Genomic DNA, 21,335 nt, shown 5'->3' with positions numbered 1-21,335 from the left:
CATCTTCATAAAGTTATTTTTAAAATCATTTCCCTCTGCTTAATCTGCATTGATATGCTCAGGTCTTGTTGTAGAACCATTTGTTTCTGGTTGTGCCATATTGCTCTCTATGTTGTTCAATGTATTCTTACAATGTTGTCTATCCATCTCTTCCTCCAGTTGGTGCAGGTGGGTCCTGTGGCTTAGGTGGTCATTCTTCCTCCAGGTGCATTTGGGATCTGTGGCTCTGCTGATTGTTCCTCTGGTGGTTGCTCCTCCAAGTGCAAAAAAGTTTCACAGTGGTTGCCCTTCCAAGTGCAGGTGGGGCCTTTCATAGGTGGGCAAATTAATAAGTTTAAATAAACTTTTAGTTTGAAACAGCCATTTTTCATCCTTTTTTCCTCCTGTTTCTTCTTATTTTTTATTCTTTGTGAATTATACATCATGCACTCCAATCCCATTCATCTCCTGTCCCTTTGTATCTGCCCTTTGTCCTTAAAACACCCACAAAATAAAATAAAATTTAAAAAAAAAGATCTCGTCAAAGCTGTAGTGTGTCACAGTGAGCCACATAGTATACCCCTTAGTACACACATCTTGGAAATGTTCATTGCAATGTGTCATTGGTCTGATTCAAGGCATCTGGTTTCTTCTATACTATCAATACTAGATTCTCACTGGGACTCCTCTTAAATATCCTGTTGTTGCCTTGTGTCATGACGAGTCTTTAGCTTTGGATCTGCTGGACCTGTTCCTTCACTTGTTTCAGCAGTTTATAAATGTGGTTTAGGTTGGGGTGGGCCATCTCATAGCCCTGGATCTGAACCTACGTGATAGCTGAGTTGATCAGCCTTCCAGTTCTCCAGCATCCTCACCACCAGAGCAAGCTCTCCAGTACTACCCCAACTAGCTCACCTAATGCAGCAGGCAGCAAGGGGAGGGACCAGTTCTCTAGCTCTCATGTCCTCCAGGCCAGCCCATCCACACCCACACTACCAAGGCCAACTCTGCTGTTTGCTGCCAAGTGAATTGCAGGGACCGCGCTCCCAAGTGCTGCAGCTAGTAAAGGGCAGAAACAACTCTCCCTCACTCATGCCAGCATATGACAGACCAGCAGCCAGGCCAGATCTCACACTCGTGTTCTCACTGGCTCACATGCTCTCCCACCAACAGTGTCAGTTTTACTGTTCTGTCCAGGTGGTTCTGTAATTTTATTGACACATTAGGATTAATTGTAAAGAATAAAAAGTCAGCTCCCTTCTAGGTTTTGAGAACACACCAAGCTCTGAGCCCCAAATCCCATCAATTCCTGAATTTGCCACAAGATCAGAACTTGAAATGTCACCAGTCATTGCCCTAGAAATATCTACCCTGGAAAAATTCACCCCCAAGAAATAATATATATAGCATGCCCCTGCTCAATTACTTGCTGTTTCTCTCCTGAGCAGAGGCAGTTAGTCTCTTGTGTCTTTCTCAATTAATCTCTTGTGTGAGGTTTGTTGTTCAGTGTGGCTTTGTGATATTCATTGGGTCCCGACTGCCAGGATACCTTTCCCTTCAGAGCCACACCACTTATATTGGGGAAACCTTTATCCTCAGAGCTGTAACACTTAGAACATGAATTTACAGTATTACATTGAGGGGTCAGTTTGTTGGGGTTTCTGTCCCGCCTGATACCCCATAGCCAGCAAGCCCCAAAGAAAATCACACAGAGATCTCTATAAGTGATAAGCTGATTGGCCCATTAGTTCTAGCCTCTTATTAGCGCTTGTGACTTATATTAACCCATTATTCTGATCTATGTTAGCCATGTGGCTCAGTACCTTTTTCAGTGGGGCAGATCACGTCCTGCTGCTTTGGTGATCTGGTCAGGAGTGGGAGGAATCCACTTCCTCCTTCCCAGGATTCTCCTGTTCTCCTTGCATCATTTCTACCTCCTGTTTAGTTTTCCTCCTATCCTTCCTACCTGGCCAATCAGCGTTTATTTAAAACATGATTGACAGAATACAGACAATTCTCCCACACCATTACAGTATGTGTCTGTTCCCATAATGCATCTAATTTTAATCATATTTATGCCTCATATTCAGGCACATGGTAATAAGTGAGACATTCTCCCTAAAAGTTCATGTGAAGGCCACAGTTTGCCTTATCAGGCATGTTTCAGAACCAGTCCAAACTATACCAGCACACCCTACCCCCTGAAATCTGCCACCACTACCCTTGTACTCATAAACAACTGCAGTATGATTGAATAAAATCCATCTATACTTGGTGGTCATTCAATGAGAAGGAACTTATTCTATGGTTCATAGAGAAGTGGGCATGCACTCGTGCACCTAGGTGATTAGGAGCACTGCTTAGAGAGTGGTATTACAATCCAGTGCTGTGTGATAATTTCTCCCAAGATTAAATCCTGTCATCTTGTAAGGAAACTGATTAAGACACAGATGTTGAAGGGAAAGTGACATGACATACTTTAAGACAGAATGTTTCCAGGGAAGTGAAACAGTAGGATATCCTAAGGCAGTGGTTCTCAGCCTTCCTAACCTTGTGACACATCAAAATAATTCCTCATGTTGTGGTGATTCCCAGCCATAAAATTATTTCACTGCTATTTCATAACTGTAATTTTTCTTCTGTTATGAATCATAATGTAAATATCTGATATGCAGGCTATCTAATATGTGACCCCTATGAAATGATTCTTTGACCCCCAAAGGGGTTACCAACCCACAGATAGAGAGCCACTGTTTTAAGGGGATATGTAACATCCCATCCTGAATGAAAACTCCTTAAGCTCAGGAAGTGAACAACTCAAAGTAGCTTTAAGAAGTACCTGAAACTGACAAGATTCTTTATGTCTTTCCCTCCCCAGGTACATAATAGCAGTTATGACCTGCTAAGAGAATCTGCTCAGTTGCCTGAAAGAGGTTCAGACCAAATTAGCTACCTGGAAAGAGTACTTACTCATAAATCACCTTAGCTGCCTGCAGATTGCATAAGGTGATCCAGATTCCCAGCTTCTTTGACCTTCTAGCATCCAAATAAATAATCTACTATGTGTTAAGCCTATAACAAGGGACAGCACATGCTAGAGTGGGTTTTAGTGATGCAACTATCTTTAGAGTAATTTCTGCTCCATTAAATAAAATCTGGCCCATATTTTTGAAAATAGACCCCAATAAAACCCACTGGCTCACCAAGTTGTTTTTTAGTGGTACCCATACTTTGATCTGTTATGAGATTCCTTAACTGGGATTTTCTTCACATCTCTCAAGGAGTAGTGTCCCACAACAGCATAGATAATGTAAAAATAATGGTCTCAAGCTGCCAAGAGCATTATTAGAAAGGTGTTTGTACAGTCTAAGACAGGTAGAGCCCCAGGTTATTAAACTATTCTTATGCTTGCAGGAGAGCAGCTAGGTAAAAAATGATTGCTATAGATGTGAAAGGGGGAAATCCCTGAGAGTTTCTGGAGAGAGTGGATTAAAGTAAAATGAGCTGAGAAAGAAGATACAGGAAGCCTCAATACAAAGAAAGTGGGTAAGATTAGGAAAGTGCTCACTGTCATCCTGTATGTGTACAACTTTGTGTGCAACTTTGTGTTGATATTCCCTCAACAACCTACATCTCTCCCGGCCATCTTAGCCTGCCCAGTACCTATTGTGCCTTCAGAACCTCACTCACATTTACTTAGTCCATGAATCAGTCCCTGACCACTCACATCTTCTGTTGTTTCTGAGCATCTGAGCATCCTTCTTTATGAAAGAATGTTCTATAGGGGGATTGTTCTTGTAGTGCCAGGCCCCAAACAATGAGAAGTTGCTATAGTAAAGCACTACCCTTCAAAATTCCATTCTCAGCAAAAACATACTCATTATAAAACAAGGGTGTGTTTCATGATTAGTGTAACAATAGAAGAAATAACCCATTAGGGAATCCCTACCCCTCATGCCAGCAAATGCCTCTAAATGTGCTGGTACAGTTGACAGTCTGTCCACCAAGACAAACACAATGATTTCCAGTAAATATCAGACACAAAGAAGTCTGACTTACCTAGTTTGCTAATCCGTAACGGAGGATAACCTTCTAACAGCAAAGGCTTCTTCCCAGACTCTGGATTAGGAACAAACCACACCTAAACATCTGTTTCCACAGAGAGATCCTTTATTAAGCCGAGAAGACAAGTTAAAGTGACTTCTTTTCTAGCAGAAAATTGCAGCAAATGACCTTGCAGGCCTGATTTTCAAGAGATGAAAAAGGGAGATCTATGTTAGAACAGGCTAGGATGCAGTGGTAAAGGATGTAAGGGGCAGGGAGTAGAGGGAAAAAACAAAGAAAGGGGAAGAGGTATTTATCCAGGCAGAACAAAGGACTGCTTCTGGATTGAGAGAAGTGAGAGGCACATAGGCAAAAGGTATTTTGTAAAGGAAAAAGGCTAAACCTCCTGTTAGGAGGAAGTGTTTAATTTTAATAGGGCATGTTAATTAAGTGAACCAAAGAGAGTTTTATGCTGTTGGATTTTGGTACTCATCCTCAGGAATGGGTCTGGCATAGAAAAGTAAACAAATAAGGGAAAAGACCTTGCTTTTGGAATGCAAACTAATAGATTTTTTTAGCAAAGCTAAGGGAATGGGGAGGGGAAAGAAGGTCAAGGCCTGCCAGAGTAGGCTAGGGTCTCTTCACTAACAAATTAAGTGAAATGTAAAGGAGTCATCACCCTAACAATGAGACACAAAGCAGGAAAGAAAATGCATTTGACTGGTAGCATTGGGTTGTATAGCTGGTAAAAATAAGTAAATAAATAAATAAACCAACAAAAAAGCAGCAAGTGAGCTTAAGATCTATAGTCTGTAATGACATACTTATTGTAATTTTAAAAGAAGGAAATTACAGTCATGGCCATCTCCATGACACTGTCCACATACAAGCTTCATTCATCTTCTAAACTAATGTGTGAGAAAGTAGAGGAGTTAAGAATCTAACTTATAAAGAATAAATCAAAATTCTCTAGCAGAGGAGAAGACTGGCATAAGGAGAGTGAAGCATGAACTAGAAAAGACCCCTGACGTCTCTAGGCAAACTGGCTGCTGAAGGGATGGGAGAGGTAGTCCCAGATCATTACTCTTCCCACATCAAAACTATATTCTGTATATTCATTGTTATGTATATCTTTATAATATTAAAATTTTGATTTTGATATTTTGTTTTATATATACGTATATACATATACGTGTGTGTGTGTGTGTGTGTGTGTGTGTGTGTGTTATAAAAGTAAATCTGCTGACCTGGCCTGTCACCTGGGTACCCTGTTCCTTTAAGAGACAAGCCCCATCCACTCTCAATCTCCCCCTACCTGACTAAACCAGCAGATCTCCCGCCTCCTCTCCCATTGGCTCTCTCTCTGTCCATTCTTCTAGACAGGCAGCTTCTGTCTCTCTCACCCCCATTAAATAAACTCTATACCCAAGCCCTCTCTACATGGTGTATTTGTTTGTCTCCCACCCGCCAGGGCACTCACGTGGCCTCAGGTCACCCTCTATCACCCCTCACAGGACCAGCCTCGGGTCACCTGCTTCATTAATGATATCATTGAAGAGTGACTCAGCCAGGCTCTCTTTGCATTCCCTCCTGCCTACAGGAGGGCAGCCTGAGACAGGCAGGGACTCTGGACTCTGACCACTTTCCAACATCCTGTGCCTGCTCCATGGTTATACGACTAAATTGTAAGGTCCAAGTCAGTTTTCACTGACATTCATCTCTGATGACGACTGAGATCTCATTTCTCCTCTGGGACTGTTGTCCTCATCTCGGGACACTCAGAATAGTCCTGCCTGGTCCTCAATCACTGTGCCAAAAGGCCTCAAATGGACCTGACCAATCACAATTCTTTTTCTGTCTCAGAGACATCTACAGACAGCCTTTGTGTCTCACCTCTCTCACATTCTTTGCCATGGGGAATAAATCCTAAAACTCAATCCAACTTTCCCCCGGGATGCTTTCACAGACGCTAGAACATCTGAATTTAATGCCTTACTTACAAATTCCTACTCTTACTCAACTTTGCACTAACAAGTGGCCTACTGGCAGACCCCAACATGGGAGCTTTCTAATTTCTATCAGCAAACAGGCAGATTAAAATGTTCCTATCCAGCAATGCTTAACTCTGCCCAGCCTGCATCTCATGCCTGTCTGATTTTCCATTCTTTGGGCAGTCCCACTCCACACCCCCTCACCCTGCTCACCTGTAAACACTCCTTTTCTTGTTCCTCTTTTGTCTTTGCTACCACTACCACTGGTCCTGCAGGAACTGGCAAAACTGGCCAGGTCCACAGGGTGGCTGTTCCACTCCCAGCCCTTGCTCTCCTCAGCAGCTGGCAGCATGGCACCTGGTGGCAAGGCACCTGGCAGTGCAGGAGCTGGTGGCGCTGAGTAATTTTCCTGTCTACTTTATATATAAAAGAATGTGTGAATGTTATGACCACACATGTGTGATTCTATTTTAAAAGTATATTCTATATAGCCTCTATGTGTCTATTATTATTTGTATCTGTTTAAAATTCCCATTTTGACTAAGCGCAGATCAGATGACCTCACCCACCATCTTGACTAAGGGCAGGTCAGGTAACCAAATTGCCATCTTTACTGAGGTACTTCTTGCCTGGTCTCGCTGCTTACTTACGTTTTTGTAAATTTTTCTTACTGACTGTTACATGTGTGTTTTTCACAGTGACATGCTTTCCATAGGGCCCACCTAACTTCACCTAACTCCTACTAAATATATGGGTGTATGCGTGAATGTGACTTTTGAATTAACTTTATATATGAACATAAGTTAGCTTTAACTCTAAATATATGTATATATGAATAAAACTTGAATTTAACTATGTATGTCTGTACATGTACTTACTGTTAAAAAAAAACTTTAAAAGCTAACTTACAGCCTTTCTTATAAGGTGTTCTCCACTATTGTCGGTTCTACCATTAAGCTTCTATTGCAAACAGTTTTTTCTTCATTGCATATTACACAAAGATGTATGGGTTTTGTTTTACAAGGAAATTGGAAGACACAGAAAGAATCTACACACCTAAATTCTTACTATGGAGACAGAATGCAGTCTACTCCATTTACCTAGAGAGGACATCAAGTTGAAGACAAAGGAGGGATGCAGCAGTCACAAAGACTCATGACCATGGAACTGTAGGATCAATAACTCCTTGCCCTGGGTGAGAAAGTGAAAGTCATACCCCAACTTCCTTCACAGCTGCATCATTCATCTCATTTGACCCTACCTCTCCTTCAGGTCGGTGTGAACCTTTCTCCCCTGTGTGAGGACAACAAGCCTGACACAGGATAAATGGCCTGGTCATGCCAAGGTATCTGATCAAGACAGAGCAACTGTCTGGTCTTTCCAAAGCCCAGTCCTAACCCTACCTTGCCTCTGACCCTAAACCCAGAAGGAAACCTCAGTCCTCAGAATTCCTTGTTTGTCAAGAATAAAATAAAGGATGAGTCACTAAGATGGTATTTACATTTTTCTACAACTTGCAAAGTTTTGAGACCAAGCTCTTATCTTGACTTTTACTTTATTTGTTTTTGGGTAGATACTGTGTTGTATATGCCTAATGGTATTTTCATTTTATACATCTTTATGCATGGAAGGGAAAGTTGCTTATCACCCCTGACCTCTGATCTGGAGCCCCTCCTCCACTTCACCCATCATCCCCAATTAATCTTCCAATGCCTAGGACAGCTCTGAAGTTTCAAAACCTTCACGAACCGGGTGGAAGAATAGCTTCTTTCTACTTTGGGACAGGGTGAAATTCTATATTAAAAATAAGAGCCAATTAAAAAAGTTAGTGTTGAACTCAAGTATGACATCTGTCAGTTCTTGACTGACTTTTTCAATCTACTGAAGGGTGTGGCCACTCCTACTTTACTATATATCCAGTGCTTTCTGTACAGAGCTCTGAGGCTGCCCTTTGTTTATGCCCTCAAGTACATTCTCAATCTATGCTTATAGAGCTTAGGGAAAAATATGGGATTTAAAAAAGGTCCTTGAGAAATACTTCATGTCATCCAAAGTCTAGTTTTCCCATCCCAAAATGAAATAATGATGTCTATCTAGTAAGAATGAAGTCACTGAATGAAATAAGCATGTGCCGAGCAAAAAGGATCTTGAAGAACTGTTATTTTCTTTGTTGCTAAAGGAACAATGGAGATTTTAAATATGATAGTTTTATAAATTAGTTCATTCATATGTTGTATTAGAGTAGCTGATTTTTTTCAGAAGGAATTTTATACTGACTTTACTTTAATCTATAAGATTCTGTTTATGTAGCACAACTTATTGCTGGGAGTGGAGAGAGAGAAGGCTGCAGATAGAAAAGAAGTCTGTTAAAAATGACTCATTCTGAGACACTATGGAGCACTGCGTTCCTGGGTTTGATTTGTAACCGCCACATCTCAGAATGTGACTGTATTTGGCAGTGGGGCATTTATAGAGGTAATTGAAGAAAAATCAGGTCAAGCACGTAAGCCCTACTCCAGTACACTTTACAAGAAGAGGAGATTAGGAAGAATACATCAACAGAGAGAAACCAGGCAAAGCCACTTGCAAACCAGAAAGAAGGGCCTTAACAACTGAGATCATGAACTTCAAGCTTCCAGACCAATGAGAGACAACTTTTTCATTGTTGTTTAGACCATTCAGTCTGTGGTCTGTTGTTATGGCAGCCATCATCCTTGATGTTTTATATAGTCATTCATTTACCAAATATTTTCAGTATATCTAGTGTGTGTCTGGTGACCCCTACACTAATAGAAGTTCCCATGAATACACACACACACACACACACACACACACACACACACACACACACATATATATATATATGTATATATATATATATGTATATATATACATATATATATATATAGTTTCACTTAGACTTCACAACAGCTTCATATGATATCATGGTTTGAATGTAAAATCTCCCCTGCAGATTCAGGTGTGAATCCTCAGAAAGGGGCACTGCTTTAAAAGATGGAGTAAACTTTAAGATATTGAGCCTAGCAGGAAGAAGTTGATCTTGGGGCCATGTCTTTTGTCTTTAAATATTTTATCTGGTTTCTGGCCCCATTCTTACTCTCTGCTTTCTCTTTGCTTCAAACAGAACAGCCTACATGCTGTCCACTGTGACTACACGCTCATAACATCATGATATTCTGTTGTATTGTGAGCTCAGAGTCAGTGGAACCAAGAACTATAGACTGGAATCTCTGAAAGCATAAACCAACATGAGTCCTTTCTCTCAAAGGTGCTTCTGTCAGGTGTATATGCTCATAAAAACAATAAAAATCACTCATGTGATGTGGGATGTCGTTTTGTATGCTGTGAATATGTGTTGCTTTTATTGTTTGATGAATAAAGCCATTTGACCTTTGGCAGGGCAGAATATACCTAGGCAGGAAATCCAAGCAGAGACACAGAGAGAAAGAATGCCAAGTTAGGGAGATATCAGCAATTGCCAGAGGAGTAAGACTCCAGAGTATTACCAATAAGCCATGGGACATGTTGCAATACACAGATTATTAGAAAAGGGTTAATTTATATGTAAGAGTTAGTCAATAATAGCCTGAGCCATCAGTCAAGCAATTATAATTACTATTAAGCCTCTGAATGATTATTTTATAAGCAGCCGTAGGGACTGGCAGGTTGGAGGGAAACCAGTCCAGGGAAACAGAAAAGTCTCCAGGTATATTCATATGGCTGAAAGACACTTAAGGAAATTCTCAACATCCTTAGTCATCAGAGAAATGCAAATCAAAACAACTCTGAGATTCCCTATTAAACCTGTAAGAATGGCCAAGATCAAAAACACTAATGACAACTTATGCTGGAAAGGTTGTGGGGTAAAGGGAACACTCCTGCATTGCTGGTGGGAATGCAAACTGGTACAGCTCCTTTGGATATCAGTGTGATGATTTTTCAGAAAATTAGAAAACAACCTTTCTCAAGACCCAGTAATACCACTTTTGGGTATATGTATCCAAAGGATACTCAATTGTGCCACAAGGACATGTGCTCAACTATGTTTATAGCAGCATTGTTTGTCATAGCCAGAACCTGGAAACAACCTAAATGCCACTCAACCAAGGAATGAGTACGGAAAATGTGGTACATTTACACAATAAATTATTTCACAGCAGAAAAAAAATAATGACATCTTGAATTTTGCAGGCAAACGGATGGAGCTAGAAAACATCATTTTGACTGAGGTAGACCCAGACCCAGAAAAAAAAAAGAAGTACAAGAAAGAAAAACAAAATGCAAAAAGACTTTCAAATAAAGGAAAAAAATATTTTCTTATGCCTAAACATGCCCATGATCTAACAGACTCTTAAGACAGAAGGGCAACTAGATTTGTGGAGAATGTAATCCTAGAATTCAAGACAGCAAGTGGTTTGAGGAACATAGAGAATAAAGTGAGAAACTGGTAGGGCCTAGGAATCCTCCCAAAATACTGTACAAAGATAGAAAAATATGGAAATTTTTTTTAAAAAGCCTAAGTACTTTCAAATAGAAACTAGAAGAGAAAATATATGGAAACTAATAACTAAATGAGTAAGAAATTTGCCAGAACTAATGAAGGACGTGGGCATCAGATTCAAAATACACATGCATGCTAATCAATTGGGATAATGTGGGTAATATTAGCTCTTATGAATTTGGGTACCTCATGTATGAGCTACTTGAGATAAACAGACTTTCAATTCTTACTAGAATGCTAGATATGAGATATATCACTATGTTGAGGGAACCTTCAATGAAACATAAAAACATCAGTTCAGAATCCATTGCTGTTTTGTAGCTAATGTCTGTGGCATATGGACATGGAAGTAACCATTTCAGAAGCATGTGGTATAACTGGAATTTATTAGTGACAATGGTGTGTGTTTCTGCAAAGTTCATCATAGTCTTAGCCTGGAACAAGCTAAAGTTGGATTTCCTGCCAAATTAGAGGGGAAATCCAATAATAAAACATCTTGAAATCTTTATTTTTAATTGCACATGAAACACATGAAATGCTTTTGAAATTATTATGTAGCAATCTGCTTGGATAAATATTATTGGAATTGTTGACATTTATGTGAGAAAGTTATTGTTCATAAAATGAACTGGAACAAGGATTAGAAAAAAAAAATCTCTGACCAGATAGCAAAACAACTACAGAGAGCAGTCAGTTTTTAAAACTAAAACAGTATTAATCTGAGATGGAAAATATCAGTCTTGTAAGAGTGATTCAAGGCTGGCACTTGGTGATGTATAGTATCTCTTGGGAAGTAAACATTTCCTAGGATTATTTTATTAATCAACTCTTAGGAGAGAGATTAGACGAAAGCCATTTTACTTAGCAAATGAAACATATTTAATTTTGTGTTCAATTGCATGCCAGTTTGTTGTTAGAGCAGCTCATATCAAGACTTAGAAAAACAGCATTCCATCAATAATGGTTTGACAGTTACGATGCCACTGGGTATGCCTTTCAATTTTATAATTAGGGACACTCAACAGCTGAGACATATGGATCAATAGCATTGTCAATTTTCTATTATGGAAATAAATTGATATTTTCACAACAAAAACATTTATTTTAATATTTCAGAACAAACTATTTATTTCCAGGAAAAAAAAGGACAACTAAGAGTAGGTTTAAATGTTAGACAAATTACAGTAGTAAAAATTACAGTGTCTTCAACTCTCTAGGTAAAGTGAGACTTGCTTAGCAGCTCTCTCAAAGAAGGTATTGTCTTAGACATCTGCATTGGTTTAGAAGTGGGTCTGATTCCTTTCATTTTTGCCACTAAGTTCAACATTGCTAACAATGACATTAGGATAACACAAAAGAAAGAGTAGAGATTTGGAAATCAGACAGAAGTGTATATAAATCTTGATTTTGAAATTGTAGACATCCTTAACCAATCCTGAACTTTAGCCCCCTCCTCTACAAGTTAGACTGATCTCAATACAGGGTCAAATTCTCATACCTTGTAGTGATTTGAATTAGAAATATCACCGATAGTCACAGGCATCAGAGCATTTGCTCCCTATTGACTAGCACTATTTGAGCACTTTTGGGTGATGCAGTCTCGCTGGAGGAAGAATGTTTCTAACGGTGGGCATTGTGCCATTTCTCTCCACTCTGCTTTGTGCTTGCAGTTCAACATGTAAGCTCTCAGCCTTCCTGGCACCATCCATACCATTCACTTCTATATCTCCATTCCATCATGGAAGTGTACACTAAAATAAACTCTTCTGGCAGCAAGTTGATTTGGTCAAGGTATTTAATCACAGCAACAGAAAGGTGACTAATACACCCTCCTACATACTTATTAGGCTTACTTTGACCACCTCTTGTTTCATAGCTCTGCTTTCTTAGGTGAGCTACCATTTAAGTACAGTGATTTGATGCATGCTTGGTGAGCTACCGTGCAAGTGCAATTATTTAGTGTATGTAAATATTATAGCACTACCAGCATGCTTAACATTTTTCAATTGTTTTCCTTTTCTTCTTACCCTTCCCCATGATTCATTTCACAAGGATTGTAGAAACACACTGAAGAAAGTTACAATACACATGTGAAATATTCAGTTCCTCTTGAGCCCATTCTTATAATAAGGTAACTTTAACCAAATACCAGTTTTACATCATCCATGCTTATGGAATTTATAAGATTAAATCAATCTCATGCTTGTTGAAATGAGTTTTATCCAAATCATGAGATTGAATGATAATAGTTGTTTTGACTGTTTGCTCCCAGAAGTTTAAATCCAGTTGGGTTGTTTGTACTCAAGTCACAAATATAAGCCTGGTCATGACCTTGATATTACTGTCTCCCAAAGAGAGCCCAGGCCTTCATGATCTCAGAAATTTTCTATTATTCCTAACCTCTGCTGAAATATCCCAGAGAACACTGTATCTGACTAGGGTTCTAGCATGACAAGACAAGGGGGTGGTTCAGTCCTGTTTTGTTTATTGAGAGGCTTGCCATTTCCACCTGAACATATTAATTTTAGATATTGTCTGCTTCATTTAATATAGCTATTTGATTTTTGAAAAGTACATAGAAGCATAGTAAAATTTGGTCATTTGCTTAGTACGAAGGCCTTGGGAACTATCTCAAGATAACCAAAGACAAATGGTAAGACTGGAGAACAGAAACAGTGATTGGAAAGTTTGGATAAAGTTGTAAGCATTACCTACCTATGTGGCTAGATCAAATTTAACAAAGATAATATATAAAAATTTTTGTTCCTTGTCTCCAGTGTAATATCAGCATTCCTCCACCTAGCCAAGCAACGTTTTTATAGCCAGTACTGACTTCAGCATCACGATCTTCCTGCCTCACCCTCCAAGTGCTAAGATTTCAGGCATATGCTACCATACCAAGCTGTAGGGTAGATCTAAATATCTTCCTTCAACATAATCTTAGGAGTTGCTTTTAATTAGCAGAGTGTAACAAGATCAACTGTAACTTGCAACACTAGTTTATCAAAGGTCAAACATTCATATCTGCTTGGCCTGGAATGTTTATGTGAGGCACTTTCTTAAATGGGAATCATACTGTAAGGTTCTACCATAGGGAAGGTTATTAGTATTTAAGCATTACCTGACCCATAATTCCAGGCCCTATATTTTTTAGTCTTAGTAGTCTTTTTGAGTATCCTCAAGGAAAGTCCTAGATATTATAAAACAAAGACCCTCCCCCGATGTGGGATTCCCCTCTGTATACTGTGAATATGTTTTATTACCAATTGGTTAATAAAGAAACTGCTTCATTCTCTGGCAGAGCAGAATATAGCAAGTCAGGAAATCCAGGCAGAGATAGAGGAGGAAAGAAGGTAGAGTCAGGGAGATGCCAAAACCTTAGCAGTAAGCCATAGCCTCATGGTGATACACAGAACAATAGAAATGGGTTAGATTAAGATGCAAGAACTAGCTAGGAATATTCATCAGTCATTGGCCAAACAGTGTTGCAATTAGTATAGTTTCTGTGCAATTATTTAGGTCTGGGCAGTCCTGAAATGAATGAGCAGTCTCCATTTACACACACACACACACACACACACACACACACACACACACACACACCAATTCCCTGCCTGAATTTTTGGTCCACATGCTGTAAGCTCTGAGCATAAAAGAGGATTGTTTATTTTATACTACTCATTGTGGTGGAGTTTTAGATAGTGGCTGGGACATGTACTACAGGTCTGACACATTAGCATATTAATATACACAGGCACAACATTCACACACACACACACACACACACACACACACACACATGTTCAACCAACCTCACTTGTGGTAGAAAGTGAGGGAAAGATTGAAAAAGAAAGATAGATCGAATCTACTTGGAAAGTAGAAAAAGACAAGATCTCCTGAGTAAATTGGGAGCATGGGGATCAAGGGAGAGGGTATAAAGGGAGAAGGGAGGAAGGAAGGGGAGTGAAGAAAAATATATAGCTCAATATAAACAATAAAAAAACTTTTCAAAAAAAGAGAGAAAGGAAGGAAGGGAGGAAGGGAGAAAGGGAGGGAGGGAAGGAGGGAAGTTTCCACTTTCTCCTCTCCTCCCATTCCCTCCACATACCCATCCAATCCTCAGAGAGGATAGGACAAATTGCTTTGGGGAAGGTCCACGGCCCTCGCCTCTATATCTAGGCTAAGCAAGGTATCCATCCAAAGAGAATAGTTGCCAAAAATCCAGTGCATGTAGTAGGGATAAATCCTGGTGCCACTGCCAGTGGCCCCTCAGTCTGCCCAAGCCATGCAACTGTCAACCACATTCAGAGGGAATAGTTTGGTCCTATGCTTATTCCCTCCCAGTCCAGCTGGAGTTGGTGAACTCTTATTAGCTCAGGTAAATTGTTTCAGTGGGTGTACCCACAATGGTCTTGACCTCTTTGTTCACACTCTCTTTCCTCCCACTCTTCAACTGGATTTTGGGAGCTCAATCCAATGCTCCAATGCGGGTCTCTGCCTCTGTTTCCATCAGTTGCTGGATGAAGGTTCTATGGTGATATTTAAGATATTCATCAGTCTGATTATAGGGCAAGCCAAGATCTGGCCCCCTCTCCTCTGTTGCTTAGGTTCTTAGCTGGGTTCATCCTTGTGGATTCCTGGGAATTTCTCTGGAGCCAGGTTTCTTGATAACCCTATTATGGCTCCCACAATCAAAATATCTCTTTCCTTGCTCTCATCTCTGTCCATCCTCCATCTCACCTATCCCATTCCCTCAAGTTTTTCTCACCCTTCCCCTTCTTCCCTCCTCTTCCCCTTCCACCCTCCGTTATTCCCCCCACCCCCATACTCCCAATTTTGTCAGGAAATCTTGTCTGTTTTCACTTTCCAAGTGGATCTATAAATGTTTTTCTTAGGGTTCACCTTATTACTTAGCTTTTCAGGATCGTGAACTATAGGCTCCCTATCCATTGTTTATAGCTAGTATCCATGGTGATCCAATAAGACACAGGGGGTTACTCTAATTTTTTTGTATCTGTGGAGGCTTACTTTGTTATCAAATATGTGATTAATTTTAAAGAAGGTTCCATGAGGTGCTGAGAAGAAGGTATATTATTTTGTGTTTGGGTGGAATGTTCTATAGATGTTTGTTAAGTCCATTTGAGTCATAACATCTGTTAATTCTCTTATTTTCTGTTAAGTTTCTATCTGGTTTTCCTGTCCATTGGTGAGAGTGGAGTGTTAGAGTCTCCTACTATCAGTGTGGTGTTTGATGTGCAATTTAAGTTTTAGTAATGTTTCTTTTACATATATGGGTGCTCTTGTATTAGGGGCGTAGATATTCAGGATTGAGACTACATCTTGATGGATTGTTCCTGCTGTGAGTATAAAGTGTCCTTATCCATCTCTTCTGATTGATTTTAGTTTAAAATCTATTTTTGCAAGATATTAGGATAGCTACCCCCACTAGGTTCTTAGGTCCATTTTGATTGGAAAACCTTTTCCCAACCCTTTACTCTGAGGTAGTGTCTGTCTTTGAGGTTGAGGTGTATTCTTGTATAAGCAGAAGTCTGTATCCTGTTTTCATATTCATTCTCTTAGCCTGTGTCTTTTTATAGGTAAATTTAATCCATTGATATTAAGAGATATTAATGACCAGTGGTTGTTAGTTCCTGTTATTTTTCGGTAGTAGTGTTTGTGTGTTTCCCTTCTTTGGGTTATACTGGTGAGGGGTTATCTGTTGCCTGTGTTTTTGTGGGTGCAATTCGCTTCCTTGGGTTGGGATTTTCCTTTTAGTACTTTCTATAGGGCTGGGTTTGTGGATATGTATTGTTTAAATCTGTTTTTGTCATGGAATATCTTGTTTTCTCCATCGATAGTGATTGAAAGCTTTGCTGGGTATTATAGTCTGGGCTTGCATCCCTGGTCTCTTAGTGTCTGCAGCACATCTACCCAGGACCTTCTGGCTTTCATGGTTTCCATTGAGAAGTCAGGCATAATTCTGATAGGTTTGCCTTTTCCTTTATATGTTACTTAACCTTTTTTCTTTGTAGCTCTTAATATTCTTTCTTTATTCTGTATGTATTGTGTTTTGATTATTATGTGGTGAGGGTACATTTTTTGGATCCATTCTATTTGGTGTTCTATAAGCTTCTTGTACCTTCAAAGGAATATTCTTCTTTAGGTTGAGAAAGTTTTCTTCTATCATTTTTTTGAATATATTTTCTGTGTCTTGAGCTGGAGTTCTTATCCTTCCCCTACACCTATTATTCTTAGGTTTGGTCTTTTCATTATGGTGTCCCAGATTTTCTGGATGTTTTGTGTTAAAATTTTGTTAGATGTAATGTTTTCTTTGACCAATGAGTCTGTTTCCTCTATAGTATCTTCAGTGCTTGAGATTCTTTCTTCTATCTCTTGTATTCTGTTGGTTATACTTGTCTTTGTAGTTCCTGTGTTTATCCAGACTTTCCACTTCCAGAATTTCCTCAGTTTGCATTTTCTTTATTGCCTCTATTTTAGTCTTCAAGTTTTGAACTGTTTGCTTCACCTGTTTCATTGCTTTTTCTTTGTTTTCTTGGAGGGTTTTGAGGGAGATTTATTAATTTCTTCCAATTTTTTGTCTTTTTCTCCATTTCTTTAAGGGAGTTTTTCATTTCCTCTTTAAAGGTCTCCATCATTTTTATAAAGTTACGTTTAAAGTCCTTTTCTTCTCCTTCTTCTGGGTTAGGATGATCAGGTCTTCTTTCTGTGTGACCACTAGGTTCTAGTGTTGCCTTGTTGCTTTTTAGGTTGTTGGATAAATTCTTGCATTGGTACCTACCCATCTCTTCCTTCAAATGAAGCCAGCAGTGTCTTTGCATCTTGGTCCAATCCTTGCAGTGTCTGTCTAAGTGTTTGGGAGTTTTTCTTGGTCTGACCTGTACTGCCAATGTCTGTGTCTCAGGAAGCCTCTGAGGTCTTATTTTTCTTTTCTAATGTAAAAGTATTGTAGTGAAAAATGATACAGTTATCAGAAAAAGTAGGAGACCAAAAATAAATTTCAATTCTGGGTAAGTACTTACCTTCTTTGAAACTTGATTCAGACACATATAAAGTGTTCAATAAATATTTGTGAGACAAAATTTTTAAAAATATTATATGAATATTTATCTTTTTCTTGAAAGGATTAAATAAGATATGCAGTGAAAGTACCTAGCTCATGGCTAACACTTAGCAAGTGTTAGTTTTCTTTATCCATTCACATTTTAAAGTACCAGACATCTTTATTTAGAAACTCCAAATTCGATTATTTCTTTTCACTTTAATAGAGTTTAATTTCTCTGTTTGTCATATGAATAAGTGTAGCTTTATGTACTAAACCAGTTTTACCAAATAGTCTTGTTCAAAGATTCTCTAAAAACAGCATTACCAACTCTGCCTTACAGGCTTTCTGACTATCTTTCCAGCTATGTGGCTTAAGCAATGGTATTTCTCACTGGAAATGAAAAGCATTCCTTATGATGAAAGTGAGAAATACACTTTTTAAAATCAACTTAAAAAGTAGCTAAATTTGCTTTTTTTATCACATACACACACACATACAAACACACATACACACATGTCCATACACACATCACATACACATATACCCAGACATGCATACAAAAACACACATACATATACACCACACACACACACACACACACCACATATATACTCACAGCATGCATACATGAACATAAAACATATACTTGTCACAAATACCAAATTCATATTGCACACACACACACACCACATACACAAACACAAAATGTACATACAGAAGAAATGAAGAGTTGAATGCTACTACACTGAATGGAGGGCATTAATTCAGGTGTATCAGAGTCAATGAGACACTGCTAGACCAAGTTGGAAAACTGGTAAAGGTTTGGGAAGCCTCTAGAAGATAGAACCTCAGAAAAGTGGCACTGCAGCAATAGAGGTCATCAGTGATGCTGATATAAACATGACCTCACTGGCTACCTCCAAACTCAAGAGCCACTAGTGTAGAGTCAAAGTCCTTGGATGTGACTTTTGTGTCTTTCGTGAGCAGCTGCTGGTTATAACAGGATTTTAAAAAAATGAGCTTTTAAGCCGTGATCATGGATGTGCTGTGATTACCACATGCATGAGTAACTGGGGACTGGGAATGTGACAGAGAACAAAGTTGGCTTTGATAGGAACCCAGTAAACCTCCAATACTACAAAATAATATAATAATAATAATAATAACAATAACAATAACAACAACAAGAATTTTTTCTTGACAGGATAATTAGGTAACAACAGCTTGTTCTGACAGCAAAAATGAGAACAAAGAGCAAAATTCCTCAAAATGTAAATTTCAATACCTAGCAAATTGCTGGCACTCAAAACTAGCTCTTAGTATGTGCTGTTCAAAATATTATTTCTGGAACCAAGCAAACATCCTTTGACCACTGTTCCATTCCTGGCCCTATGCTAAGCTGAGGAATGACTAATGATGTTGTAGGCTAATGTGCTATTACATCTGCTCATAGCAATATTACAGTGTAATGGAGAAGGCAGAGAAGAGAAGAATGATAATAATTTGAAAAAGCTGGGGAAAAAAGTCTTATGATTTAGACCTGGAGGGGAAGGAGCTATTTATTGCTTCTTAGATGGCTGGAAGAAAGAAAAAGAAAGAGAATTCCTTAATGAAAGGGTAGCATCTGCATCTGAGAGATAGTCTTCTCTGTCTATTCTGATTCATTCGTTCTTCAGGCTGCAGATTGCTTCTTGTTTTACAATGCAGATGACAGCATTTGAAGAGAAAATAATGAAACCCTGCAGGTGGGCAAGAGGCTGCCAAGGAAAACAATTCTTGTTCATTTCTTTATTCATGTTGTTTCCCATTTCCATCCCTTTCTCAAGCTTAAGAGAGTACTTTCTAGGCACAATTAATGATCTCCCACAAAAGAAAGTTATTGTTTTCACTTACAGACTTCTTGTTTCAATAGATAACCAGTGTTTATTGAAGAGGTGACTTGTATGGAACTTCTCAGGGATTAAACAGATCAGAAGGATGTCTCACTAGGTGATCTCAGGGAACTCTTAAAAGCTGTTAATCCCATGGGAACTAGGGATGAGCCTAGTAAACATGACCACAGATTTGATGTGCCATCATGCAAATATCTAAGAAAGGTACTCATGTGTTGATCACATTTTTCTTCTTAATGGTATATGAGATAAAGTGCTTTGCACTGTCAAGGAAGGTAGGTTGGGGAATTCAAATGCCTTTATCAAAGACCAGTAGACACAAAAAGAAAATTAGGAAAAGTCAAGAAGTATAAGAATATGACAGTGTTGAGCAAAACTTTCTGGTTCTTCCATGTTACTTTCACCTCTTCTGATTCATTGTTTCAGCAGAGTCTGTAACTGTGTGGGCACTAAGAAGAGGTTCTATAAGTATAGAATTTAAAATAGTAACTCTCAGCCAGGAAACAGCGGTGGTACACACCTTTAATCCCAGAACATGAGAGGCAGAAGCAGGTGGATTTATGTCAGTATGAGGCCATGCTGGTCTACAGAGTGAGTTTCAATACAGCCAGTACTGTTACACAGAGAAACCCTGTTTCAAAAACCAAAAACCAAAACAACAATAATTAACTCTCAAATTTATCTGGACTTTGGAATCATGTGAGGTATAGCAAAAAGAATCTAATGTTTAGTACTCATCCTGAGGTTCTTTTTTGTTGATTTAGTGCATGGTCTGCACAGTGCGACTTTCTATGATCTCAGGAGGTTAAGATACAAAAATGTGACAATTAATCCTTAGTCTGGGTTAGTTTTGAGCCTGCCTGAATTATGTGATAGGATAGTACTAAAAGCCAATTCTATGTTCTCTAAAACTATACAGTAATGGGGAACATGGGTATGCAAGCCAAGGGTGATGGTTTATTTTGGCAAAAGTTAGAGAATTGAGATTTGGCTATAAGTAGCTTGTACTCTGGGCAACCCTATCTACTAAAGGATGGGCAGCTTACATTGGTGACTTCAAAATTTAATGATGTGCCAGATGTGGTGATACAAGCCTGTAATTCCAGGACTTGGAAGATGAAGATGTTATGCCCAAATCTGAGAAGTCCCTGCAAAAGCCAACAAGAAGACTGGATCCCATATGTAAAAGCAAAAAGCCTTTATTTTATGCAAGTTTGCACACTCGGTCTCTCCACATGTCCAACATATTGGAATAAACAGAGAGCCCTGAGCTCAGTTAGAATGCAGTTTTATAGTAACAAAGGTGGGAGTGAGGGGTTTATGAGGTTCAGGACCCCTGATTGGCTGATATTTGTCTAGGGGTATCCTGGTGAGTGTGTGTTGGGAGATAGTCCTATCTACAGTGGTTGGAATGCTAGGTATTTTTTTTTTTGGATGGTCTGTTTATGGGTGGTGCTCAGATAACCTCAGCTTGTGTTTCTTCCTGCAACCAGGTATCTTCAGTGTAAACTACAGACTCAAGCCTCTTATTAAATTTTTCAATGGCTGAGTCCTACTCTGGCAGGTTATAATGGTTGGAAGTAAAGAACTTCCTCTGGGTGACCTGCCCATATTTAGCTTATCATGGCTGGCTCCCACATTTCCCACTTCACAATCACCAATGACAGCACCAATGACAGCACCAATGACAGGACCAAGATTGGGTCCTGTTTGCCCCTGGTTTTAAGGAGGCATTGAACTACTTAAATTAATAAATATATTAATTGACAGCTCTGGACTGTCATGACCGCCTCAAACCAGCAATGACGACACGGGGCCGGAGCTCTTCTTGCAGGCAGTTTATT

At 39.1% G+C, this 21,335-nt stretch overlaps 1 long non-coding RNA gene across 1 annotated transcript in view; it reads left to right on the top strand.

Moving 5' to 3' along the window:
- The window catches only part of LOC146890314 (uncharacterized), a 48,987-nt gene extending 41,541 nt beyond the window's left edge, over nucleotides 1–7,446 (top strand). The window contains exon 3 of the long non-coding RNA XR_014998985.2: nucleotides 7,039–7,446. This is a non-coding gene — a long non-coding RNA (uncharacterized LOC146890314). The remainder of the gene's footprint in view (nucleotides 1–7,038) is intronic.
- Nucleotides 7,447–21,335: the final 13,889 nt, after the last annotated feature.

Source organism: Myodes glareolus, chromosome 22 (genome assembly GCF_982192425.1).
Source record: "Myodes glareolus chromosome 22, mMyoGla1.1, whole genome shotgun sequence".
Taxonomy (NCBI): domain Eukaryota; kingdom Metazoa; phylum Chordata; class Mammalia; order Rodentia; family Cricetidae; genus Myodes; species Myodes glareolus.
Note: the sequence above shows the minus strand (reverse complement) of the source record. Positions and strands in the feature narration are given on the sequence as shown.